This window comes from Aegilops tauschii, chromosome 5, assembly GCF_002575655.3.
Source record: "Aegilops tauschii subsp. strangulata cultivar AL8/78 chromosome 5, Aet v6.0, whole genome shotgun sequence".
In the NCBI taxonomy this organism is placed as follows: domain Eukaryota; kingdom Viridiplantae; phylum Streptophyta; class Magnoliopsida; order Poales; family Poaceae; genus Aegilops; species Aegilops tauschii.
In genome coordinates, this window is record NC_053039.3 from 317573600 (window position 1) to 317586071 (window position 12472).

The window sequence follows — 12472 nt, forward strand, 5'->3', positions numbered from 1 at the left end:
AGACCACGGCCAAATTTGATCAAACCGCCAAAGTTGCTCGATCGCTTGGGTGGTGCCATCTCTCCCATATTTTGATGCCCATAAGTTCATCATACGGAGTACTTGTGCGATTGTGCACACACAACGTAGATCGAGGTCGTCGGTCGTTGGAACATGAACACCGCTGGGCCTGGGCGAGACCGTCAAAGAAGCAGAAGCAGCAGGCAATGCATGTGCGCTTCTATATTAAGTAGTGGTGCAGCAGGCTAGTACTAGCAGTAAGTGCATGCTCGCAGCCGGCCATGAGGCGGTTTAAGTTTAAGCCTTCAATTAAACGAACGTAGTGGTAGCTACACGTACGTACTCCTACGGGCGACACACCGCCGCGGGGCGGCGCCCGGCCGGGACGGCAGCAGGACCGCCACTGCTGCAATTACTGGTGCATGCACGACACGCATGTGCGCGTGTACTTCCACCACCACCGGCGACCGGTCTCGCGTGGCCTTCAGTCTTCAGAGGTTCAGATCGACTTTTTTCTAGGTAAAGTTCAGATCGACTCGGGCATGCAGTTGCGCGGTCGTACGTACGTCTTCCTTGCCGTGTCATGCATGACGACCGGCGGTGGATGGAAATGAATATGGCTGAGCGCACAAGTATTATGACGGCGGCGCTCCTGTGAGAGATGTAAGCTGCATCTGTCTATCACTTGTCCGATAGCCGACGGTTAACAACTCTCAGAACTTGATAGAAAGTTTCAACGACAACGGCCGGTTAAATTAGGCGGCACGTACGTCCAGCTCTACTAGCAGACCGAGATGGTGGTCTGGTGGTGCTCGTAGCTAACGTGCAGCCAGTGACAGTTGGGTGGAGCCCTGACGAGGACCGGGGGAGAATCCGTCCCTTCGCTAGCGACCAGTGGGCGGTGGGCGCCATTCGATCTCACCTACCGGCGGGCCTCGTCCGACGCGGCCGGGTCTCCCGATGACTCCTCGCCGACCTGGCATCCTAGTCAGTAGTCACGTTTACTAGACCGAAAGTGAACAAATATGCTGGAGATATTTAGATTTATGCTGATACGGCTTCATGATTAATCAACAAATCTGCCGGTTTCAAGGAAAGTACTACAACAACCCAAGGGTATCCTGGCTAGTCCATGATTTAGCAATGGATCTTTAGATTTTTTTTTTCATTTTGTTCGTTCACTTGATGTTGAATATATTCTTCAAGGTTTTTTGGCTTTGAAAAACCGAGAGGTAGAAAAGAGACAGAGTGCAACCGTGCAAGTTGTGTATTAAAAAAATAATTACTCCAGCAATTGATCCACTTGCGAAGCCGCAGTAGTCCAATGATGATTAGCCTACTTAGGCCCCGTTCGGTACAAGGGAACTCTACAGGAATTTTACAGGAAAGCTATTCCTTTGGAATATATCCCTTTGCTTGGGTTCGGAACACAGGAATTATGAACAGTATTTCAGAGGGAAACTTCCTTTCCTACGCTGATTCCAAAGGATTAGAAAAATCCACCCCAGCCTCATTTTTTGGTGGATGCCCGAGGCAAGGCTCAGGCTGCCATCGTTGATTGCAGTACGAATGTGAATAAAAAATTCCACATGAGAGGATAGGTGACGACGCAATAGTGTGTGGCCAAATAAAATACTCTATCGTGTTTGTTAACTCTGGATGTTTTCCTGTATGCTTTCTACCTCCGTCCCGAACACTACTTCATGGACTTTTCCTCTATTTTTTCAATCCTATGTTCTGCATCAACTTTTCTTTTTCATTACTCCACTTCTCTAGGTTCCTTTGTTTTGCAAACATGTGATCCGAACAGGCCCTTAGCGTGTTGTATCAGACACATGGTACTACTGCGTCTTAAGAAGTCTTGGTCTTTAGTTCAACGCCTCGCCTGTATTCCTTCGACTGCCGAAGAGAGATATACCCTAAGACTCACGAGAGAATCATATCTTACCCACCGTTAAAACTTGTTACAGAACACTCATGTTTTCGTATCATATGCGCGAGGGAATATAGAACTTTGGCATCTATTGCTTTGTTGTTCTCAAGTCTGAACTATCACCATTAGGCTTCAACACACAAAGCCAAAACAAAACATGGAACTATAGGGAAAGGGAGATAGCGTAGAGCTGCAGTCAAATGGTAATGACTCCTAGGTTCTTACAAGATATAGTTGACAGGATATTTGATACAACAATATATATATTTTTATACCAAGAAGAGACACCAGAAGGTATTTTGAATCTAATTCATGTCAATGAAACAATTACAAGGATGTGAATATTCAACGCTAAAAAACAATTAAAAATAAACAACATCCATCACAATGGCCCAACGAACTCCAATCGCTTCATCTCTTTCGACAACACCAACTGAAGCCCACCATGAGGGACAAACACAACATAGATCAAACATTGATGTGTTCATTTTTTTCTTTCAAAAAGAGGTTAACCCTCGACCTCTGCATCGTTGCGAAGGACACATCCATTTTTATTAATTATTAAGTAGAGTGCATGTAGGATTTACCTATTAATATGCAGTTCACTCTTTTGCTCACTTGAGTCCAGAAAGGAAGCGACTAATTTCCAATTCTTCTTTGCTAGCAAAGACGATCACTACCAAACCATTACAAGATATGAAATCAATACCTACGACTAAGTCGACTTCTTCCGCGGCAACATCCTTGAGAAGAGGTAATGTCCTCGTCCTATCGTCGTCACATCCAATGGAGACGCCCTGGACAAGAACTTTCATCCTGGTTGCCCAGACCAGCCTGACAGGAAGTAGGCAACTCCTTGAAAAAAGTGATGATGCAAGTTAGTCGCTGTTGTGTCCTGCCAGTAACGATCAGGACTAGAATTTTACCATGGACATGAAGTGGTGTTTCAGTCGACATCTTTGATGATGGATCATTCGATAGTCATCTCCTCCAGTACAACACGCCAGAGCCTAAAGGCACTAACATATTGGTGGGACATCTTCCCATCTTAGACCACCGCCACGACATATTGCCTGACTTGCGTGAAACCTCAGGTCAAGGTGGTGCGGTCGACGAGGATGATAGGGTGGATGAAGACTGCGCTTGTTCAGCCAACATCGCAATGGGGCTAGCCTTGAGCTTAGTGCGGAGGCCGAACACATATGAGGTGTTCGGCCAAATGTTGTTGCTGCATCTGAGAAACAGAGACAGGGTGGCAGTCAACTTTGAGATTTCTAGTCAAGACCGGCGAGACGTTAGCCCAAAACCCCCAATACCACTCCATGTTTGGTTTGGATGAAAAATGCTCGGTTTTGAAAGATGTGGGAGAATGTCGACGAAAAAAAAGAGACAAGTGACCAAATCTTTACTTCTTGTAAACTTAGTACGAGCCTTGCTGTTTGTCTCCCTTTTGTTGTCTGGTAGACATTTTCCCTATGTATGGATGTTCTATAATAGCTGCAATTCTTAAAAAAAATTGAAAAGGAAGATAACCCTGGCCTCTACATGGAGAAATGCACACGGCCATCAATTTCTTTGCATGCACATGTCCGTATGTAGTGGTTTGGAGTAGTCCAGACGATTTCCACTTCTGATAGCAATGGTGTGATATGAAAGGACACGAAAAATAAGCTTCGTAGTGGAACTAGCTTGCTGCCTTGAGATAAGAAACATTATCCCTGGACGAATGGGGCCACAAGCCTACAAATCCTAGGGTATATCCTTTTTCATCTAGAACAAAAGATAATGAAAACAACATATAGATCTGCATGCCAAGTGCACTTCTGCTAACTAGCCTCAGCAGCTAAGCTAGATCTTGGCATCTGCAAAAGGGCGTCTCTAGTACAGTCTTAAACAAGTGAACAGATAACGAATTGAACATATATAAAAAAGGATCAAACTACTTATCAAGATTGGGCGCACAAACGAAATGATGGGCATGACCTGGCGACTGCCCAAGCCTATGTGGGCTCTCTTGGAGAACAAAAGATCAGTACGAGGCCTCCTGCTCGTACTAATTAATCACTAGAATCAGTACCCCTCCAACGTAATTTTTTTATGTTCTTGCTAATTAAGAAGTATTGTCCAGCAGCAGAGAGATGCAGAGACCGAGATTAATAAAACTTCCATTTCCTAAAGAAAGTAGAGAGATGATGTGAATGGATTACATTGATGGGCTCAGGCCCTCACTTTTAAATCAGTAGTGATTTATACTGGAAGTGTGCTGTATGGGCGTATTGTGGTGACGCCTTGTTTCAGGTCTGTAGGGGTGGCTGTACATCCGTTGGAGTTGGCTTTTGTATCTTTCTGTAGTCTGTATGCTGCTGATTCGAACTCCACTATCCTGGCACATGTTATGTGGCTTTGGTCAAGGGCTATCATGGTTAGATCATGTCGACACAACCGATCAATTTTTTGAGCTGGAATGTCAGGGGCCTCAATTGCCATGATAGGCGGTCGACAGTCAACGCCACTATCGCTTCCTCCTCTTGCCATGTTGTGTGCCTCCAAGAGACGAAGCTCGACAATATCGACCCGTTCACAGCGGCTTTTTTGGGGGGCCATAGACTGCGCAGCTTTGCGCAGCATCCGACAAATGGCACCAGGGGGGGTATCCTGCTCCTTTGGGATCATCTCTTGGTCGAACTGTCCAACATCACCGTTACTACCTTCTGCCTCTCGGCCATGATTCGGGTCCGTGACTCGGGCGTGAGCTTCAAGCTAACCACCGTCTACGGCCCTACCGACCACTCGCTCAAAGATGTGTTCTTTGCTGAGCTTGTAGCACAGAAGCCACCTGCGGGGGTGGCTTGGTTAGCCTCCGGAGATTTCAACCAGATTTACCGAGCTAGGGACAAGAACAAGCGGAACGTAAATTGCAACCGAATCAACTGGTTCCGGGCTTCTCTCCATGAGTGTGAGCTCAAAGAAATCCATCTCCAGAACAGGAGGTTCACCTGGAGCAATGAGAGGTCAAATCCTACCTTGTGCAAGCTTGACTCTTTCTTTTGCAATGCGGAGTGGGACACAACCTTTGATGATCACGTTCTCCATGCGCTATCTTCATCTCTCTCTGACCATTGCCCCCTTCTGCTTGCCGAGGATAAGGGGCCGCGGAGGCCTAGGACCTTTAGATTCGAGAATTTTTGGGCGTCCATGCCCGGATTCACCGAAGTGGTCCAAAACGCCTGGGCAGAGCCAGTTGAGCACACCGACCCTTACATTCTGCTTTTCCACAAGCTAAAGAAGACGGCCATACGACTCTCGGAGTGGAGTAGAGGCCTCTTCTCCAAGGCTAAGGTCCATCTTCACGCCGCCCTATTGGTTATCCTTCGCCTCGACATTGCCCAGGAGAGCAGGCTTCTCTCCCCTGAGGAGCGTGACCTTCGTGCTCGCCTTAAGAGAAGGGTGATAAGCCTGGCCGTGCTTGAGAAAGCACGCAAAAAGCAGTGTGCCCGAATCGCTAACATCAAAGAAGGAGATGCCAACACCAAGTTCTTTCACCGTCGAGTCAACGCGCGGAGGAGAAAAAACCACATCCACCGCATCATGAACGATCAAGGGTGGGTAACCGAACACAAGGCCAAGGAGAAGATAATCCATGACCACTTCTCGCATGTCATGAAAAGAGGAAGTGGAAGTACGACGAACTTCAATTGGGAGGAGCTCAATCTGGAGTCGCATGACCTGCACGAGCTTGATTCGCCCTTCACTGAGGAGGAGGTCCTCGAGGCAATAAATAGCATGCCTAGCGACAAGGCCCCGGGGCCGGATGGCTTCAACGGCCTGTTCTTCAATAAGTGTTGGGCCATCGTCAAGCTCGACCTCATGGCGGTGATCCAGCGCTTCGACTCCCTACACACAACAAACCTCCACTGGCTCAACTCTGCGAATATTGTGTTGCTTCCCAAGAAGGATGGGGCGGAGAGCATCGTTGACTTCAGGCCTATTAGTCTCATTCATGCGGTCGCCAAGCTCATCGCCAAAGTGCTCTCTAGTAGGCTTGGACCGCACATGTCCGCCTCGTCTCCAACGCCCAAAGTGCCTTCATCAAAACGCGGAGTATCCATGACAACTTCATGTCTGTTAGGAACCTTGCTCGTCGCCTGCACAAGAGCAAGACCCCTTCTCTCCTGTTCAAGCTGGATATTCGCAAGGCCTTTGACTCCGTCAAGTGGGAGTATTTGCTTGACCTCCTGCAGAGGCGTGGCTTCCCTAGCAAATTTCGGGAGTGGATTGTGGCTCTCCTTTGTTCCTCATCTTCGAGGGTTCTCTTGAATGGGGTAGCCGGCTCTCCCATCAAGCATGGCCAAGGGCTTCGGCAGGGGGACCCCATCTCCCCTCTCCTTTTTGTCATTGCCATCGACCCTTTGAAGCAAATCCTCGACACGGCAACTAGGAAAGGCCTTCTGCACAAGATCCGTGGGAGAGGGGTCATCGTGCGTACCTCTCTTTACGTGGACGATGCGGCTGTGTTTGTTGCGCCCATCAAAAGAGATGTGGACAACCTGGCGGCCATTCTGAGGGGATTCGGGGACGTCACCGGTCTGTGCACTAACTTCCATAAGAGCTCAATGGTGCCCATTAGATGTGGCAACCTCGACTTGGACTGCATAACCCATGGGCTGCCGGCTGTTAGGGCTGCCTTTCCGCTCCGTTATTTGGGGCTACCGCTGTCGATTTGGAGGCTGAAGCTTGCTGATCTTCAATTCTTAGTGGATAAAGTGGCGAGGAGATTGACAACATATGAGGGCCAAAACATCACCACCATTGGACACGCGGCGCTCGTCAAGTCGGTTCTCGCTTCCCAAGTCATCTACTTCATCACGCCGCTTGTCATACAAACCACCATCCTGCAAAACATTGACAAACTCGAGCGGGCATTCCTTTGGTCGGGATCGGATAAGACAACTGGGGCAAAGTGCAAGGTCAACTGGGACACTGTCAGTAGGCCGCTTGACTATGGTGGGCTTGGGGTCCTAAACACCTTCAAGTTCGCGCGGGCCTTGCGTCTGCGGTGGCCTTGGTATGAGTGGAAGGAGCCCACAAAGCTGTGGGTTGGAGGTGGGAACCCGTGTGATGAGGATGACCTAAATTTTTTCTACGCATGTACCACCATCACGGTTGGCAATGGTGCGCGGACACCTTTTTGGGACTCTCCTTGGCTTCTGGGTCGCAAGCCCAGAGACATCGCTCCGCTCATTTATGAGGCTTCCTCGCGGAAGCGCTGGAAGGTGCGGGAGGCCCTCAAGGAGAGCGTGTGGATTCTCAAAATCAGGCCACCTACACCGGCCTCCATTGAGCATGTTTCACAATTCTTCACCCTATGGACGCTGCTCCAAGAGGTCCACCTTGATGAGCTTGCCGACGATGACATACTTTCGAAGCACACGGCTTCCGGGAACTACTCCGCAGCCTCCGTGTACAGGGCACAATTTTTGGGCTTGGTCCTCTCCCCCATGGACCAAATGGTTTGGAAGGTTTGGGCCCCTCCGAAAGTCAAGTTCTTTGCTTGGCTTGCGCTTCAAGATAGGATCTGGACTGCAGACAGATTGCAGAGGCGAGGCTGGCCAAACTGTGGCCCTTGTCCCTTGTGCAGAGGGGTGCAGGAATGCGGTCCCCATCTATTCTTCAGATGCCGCTTCACCCTCAGGCTCTGGAACATGGTGATTCAGAAGCTCTGCATCCACGACGTGGACACGTCCGCATGGCACTTGTACGACTCCATCAAGGAGTGGTGGGCGAGTTTGAGCGCCGAGGGCACCGCCAACCGAAAAGTGAAGGCTTCGATAACCATGTTGGTTTCATGGGTGATCTGGAATGAGCGTAATGCAAGGGTGTTTAGACACAAGAGTGCCCCTCCGCATGTCTTGCTAAACAATGTGATCGAAGAGTCTAACCTTTGGGTTAAAGCCGGGGCGAAAAATTTAGGGTCTTTCTTATTGCGAGAGTAATTGCCATGCCGTTTCTTGGCACTGTGTTGTAACAAACTCTTTCTCCTCCTCATTTAATATATGAGGCAAATCTTTTGCCTCCGTTTCAAAAAAGAAAAAAATCAGTAGTGATCGAGGTTTACTGACAAAGGCTACCTGATCTACCTTAAAACCCAGCCCTTTCTATCTTCTACAATCCTCTCGGGAGCTGTAGCTACCGCAAGTGGATGATAAAGCCAATGCAATATCCATTCATAAAGAGGAGATCAGGCCATCAGCTAAGCTTATCAAGTTAGCATGTGATGTGGGCGTCGGTAATCCATGGGCCGGCGTGCGCGTTAGGAACGGCGCGCGGGCTGGTGTACAACCTCAGGTGGCCTTTGTTTGGGCTTTAGCTACAGATTCACAGATTCTAACACATCCAAAATCAGAATCTCAAACAAACACTCGAATTTCTATCTTAGCTTTTAAGAATCGGCTTTGAAAATTTAACTACGCCGACGCGCAATCCGGAAGCAGCGAATTTGCTGATTCCTGAGATTCTCGAGCAGTCACTTACCCTGGTTCCAGAATAGACCGAGTTGTTCCTGTTATTACGCTAGAAATGCCACTGCCCACACCAATTTCCCCCAACGCCATGTTCTTCTCCACCTCGTTCTTTCCCAGCCAACAGAACGACGGGGGATCTCCTGTAGCGCCGCCGCCCCTTGTATTCCGGGCGCCTTTGCTTCTCTAGCGTTGGCCCCTCCCATATTCCGTGCACCTACCCTCCTCCCTACGGCCACGAGCTCTGGCGCGCCACCGTCCCCTACATCCATCTGCGCCGCCACCCCCAATCTCCACCCTTGCCGCCGTTCCCAGTCTGCGCCCGTGCCGCCCCCAATCTCCTACCGGCGGCGAAGGAGATGGATCCAAGCGGCTCAATCGGACCTCCACCTAGCTACCCGAGTCCCATCTCCACTGCCCCCACCCCCACCGGTAGGTCCATCCATGCCGCCCCTCCTCCCTCGTCTCCCTGTTGATTCACTGGGTCAAGGTTCCCGACGGTGTTACATCTCCCTTGCTGCTGGCACTGGATAGTAGATGGTGGCTATGATCTAGGGGTGTTGCAGACATTTCATAGCACTTCTAATTTTTCTGAAGCCGAGCAAACAAACGGCCAGCTTCTAATTTTCAAAATCTGTGGCTGCAGCTGATTCTCACAATCCAAGCCACAGCTGATTCTCAAGAATCTGTGGCTGCAGTTGATGTCGCTGTGGAGATTATCAGATCAAGCAGGTGTAGCACTGTTTCTGCACTCCCGACTGATTTAAAGCACAATGATCAGGAACCTACCTACTCAGCTAACTAGGCTCGGACTGTGTGGTGTGCGGGTGCACTCTCACCATCTCGAAGTCGATCGCTCTGTTCGCCTCCAGTAGTGCTGTGCTGATGTTTCCTTGCGGCCATGTGATTCTCGTTGGCCTGCTGATGCATGCTCCATGCCAAGCTTCAGGACGTCCAGTTCCTTCATCCAGCTAAGGGAGGGCCTCTTTCTCGTACTGGATTACTGAACCCCATGAGAACACCAATGCCTGTCAGGATGTTACGTTGGGAAAGTAGTAGATTACGAACGGGGGCTTCATTGCATCCAAGATTCGCCCGACGGGACGTGCGGCCGCCGAAGCTATATATCGCCCCATGCGAGCCATACGAAGTCTCGCCTACAGCTCCGTGTTACTGGGCCGGCATAATACTATAGCCGCACGTGACTATTTTTTTGTGATGTTTTAATGGATTTTTTTCACTGTTTTGCATCGGCTTTACTTGGGTTTTCTTTGATCTTCCCCTTGTTTTCTTTGGGTTTTCTTTCCTTTTTCCTTTTCTTCTTTTGTTTTCTTTGTTTCTTTCATGGGAAAAACTCCAAATCAGGCGGCTGATTTTAGCACACCCATCAGCCGCACGCCGTCGGATCACTTGATCACGTTGTCACTTGGTTCCGCACTGCACAACGTTCGTGTTGTTACTTTTGGCACATGCATAGTCGCTTGGGCACTATTAGGCGCCGGTGCGCCGGCCCAAAGTTGGGCCGGTCGCACCTGGATCGTAGGATCGTTTGAGATTGAGCGACCCAGATCTCTTCCTTTACTCGCCCGCGTTCGCTTACCCCCCACGTCTGTCAACGAGAAACAGTTCCCTCGCATGCCTCGGCCGCCCTCCTCCAGCCACACCCCGCCACCGGTAGCAGCTCGCCGCCCTCGCCGCCGGTCGCGGTCGCCGTCGATTCAACGCGCTCGTTGTGACCTGTAGCAAAAATCGCCTCGCACAGTGCGCTATCTCCCAACCGTTGTCGCGGCATGCCGAATTCCGGCCATCAACGCTGCCAGCAGCTTGCCGTCCCCCCACGCTCCAGTACCATGCGCTCCACCTCGTAGCTATGCCAGCCGTGGTCGCAGTACTCTTGGTCTCCTCCTGTATCCGTCTCTAGCAAAATCCAATTCATGGTCGTAGCATCCCCACATATTGGTTCCAGGCTTCCAGCACATCCAATCCATGCATGGTTGCAGCTTCCCCATAGTCGGCTCCAGCAAAAATTTGGCCGTGGTTTGTAGCATCCCTGCTGGCCAGTTTCTAGTTAGACCTGGTTGTAGCATGCTCGCAGCTGGCTCCAGAATCCTCAGCCATGTTTGTAGCATCCTCAGGTCAGTTGAAGCTTTTTCCATAGACGCTTGTAGCTGTCGTTGCAGCTTTCGCCGTCCTCCCGTAGCTTTCCGGCGTCTCTAGTCGGCGCCCGTTTTCGAAGTTTCACCGTGGAAGCTTTTTTTCACACCAGTTGAAGCTTTTTTCCACACCGGATGAAGCTTTTTCCCATTCCGATCGAAACTTTTTTTCACAACGGTTGAAGCTTTTCTCGGCGCCGGTTGAAGCTTTTTTTCAATGTTTGAAGCCTTTCTTCTGCGCCGGTTGTAGCTTATTTTCATAGTTGAAGCTTTTTTCGATGCCGGTTGAAGCTTTTTTTCAAGCCGGTTGAAGCACACTTGACTAGTTGCCATACCAACAACACCTCGCTCCAGTATCGTGCGGTGCCGGTTGCAACACCTATGGACGTCGTCTCCAGCTCCGGCTGGTGTTGGTTGCAACACCGCCGTCGGGTGCGCCGTTGTAGCAGGCGGGTTGGGAGAGGGCAGCAAACGCAGCCGGCAGAAGCACAGGTGCTCATGGGTCACAGCACCGGGACTGGACGGTTCCAGCATCCTCGGACGCAGCCGGGTCGCACGGCTTCGGGAGCTGCTCGCGTTCGCCATGGGAAAAGCTCGTTGCGCGGGCACCCAGCGGCCGGAGAGGAGCAGACGCCGACAACCTTGCTGCCAGGGACAAGATGCGCGCGAGCAACAGCAACACGCCCGTGTAGCACGAGAGGAGTGGAGAGAGAGAGAGAGAGAGAGAGAGAGAGAGAGAGAGAGAGAGAGAGAGAGAGAGAGAGAGAGAGAGAGAGAGAGAGAGAGAAGGGAATGGTGCTTGCGGGAGGTGGAAGATGCCCCCGTGGGGAGAAAACGCGTGAGAAGATAAGGCAACCAAGGGACACGGGCGATGGTGTGGGCCTGATTGAGCATGTGGCTGCGTGAGAGGTAGATGCGCGTGCAACGACCAGCGCAATCGCTAGCCGGTCGACCGGCAGCAAACGTTTACCTAGTCGCTTTGGTCGTAGGGAATTCTTCGTATGCGTGCTCTCGTAGGCTCTCCTACTCGGAGCCCTGCACGCATTATGCTGCACGGCCAATAAGCGCCCAACACCTGTCCTGATAGGTCCACCACTGAAAAATAATCGGATTACATTTTGATTCTCTAAATTAGTTCAAAATCCTTTTCCTTACCTTATCCGGGCGGACTCTTCTGGCAGCCATTGTTTCTCTGAGTTGAGCTCCAAGAGGCGAGGTCGCTGACCCAGATGATTTCCGTGGCCGGCGGAGTTGTCGCCTACCTCCGGCACGCCCAACCCCATGCCCAAATTGTACTAATTTGAACCCATCCAGCTCCTGCAGAGGTAGATGAAGTAGTCAACAACCAATCATCTAGCAAGAGAGCTGACCCAGCAGGCCTAGTAAGAAAACATGTGGAGCGTGCATCGATTTCCCATCTTCAACTGCGCTCGCACAATCTCCTGTGGACTGTGGCATCGCCAGCGATGACAGTTCCCATGCTCTGCAGTTTCGAGCACCCGGCTTACCGTCCGCGCACCAGTTCCACCTTCTCCCAAGGAGCGGGTGAGCCGAGATGGGGAACGACGAGATGTGAGAGCAGATGCGGAGCGGCCTTGGCCCGAGCTTGAGCGCGCCGGAGGCAGGCCGGGACAGCCCTCCACTTGCCGCCGGTCAACGGAAAAGGAATTCTAGTTAATTAAGAAAAACAAAAATATCTTTTAATTTCGCTGGTGGACCTACCAGGACAGGTGTTGGGCGCTTATTGGCCCTGCAGCATAATGCGTGCAGGGCTCCCAGCAGGAGAGCCGAACCCCTCTTTTACCTACCCTACTCCACATGCGTGCATATTGTTGCTACGCACTAGCCAATAGGTTGTAGTAGCTAGC

General features: G+C 50.7%; 1 long non-coding RNA gene across 1 annotated transcript; it reads right to left on the reverse strand.

Moving 5' to 3' along the window:
* Positions 1-2441: 2441 nt before the first annotated feature.
* On the reverse strand, positions 2442-12252 carry LOC109775939 (uncharacterized). The gene is made up of 3 exons (XR_002235925.4): positions 11760-12252; positions 2860-3167; positions 2442-2788 (listed from the first exon to the last, which is right to left on the reverse strand). It is a non-coding gene; the product is annotated as an uncharacterized lncRNA (long non-coding RNA).
* Between the last annotated feature and the right edge of the window lie 220 nt (positions 12253-12472).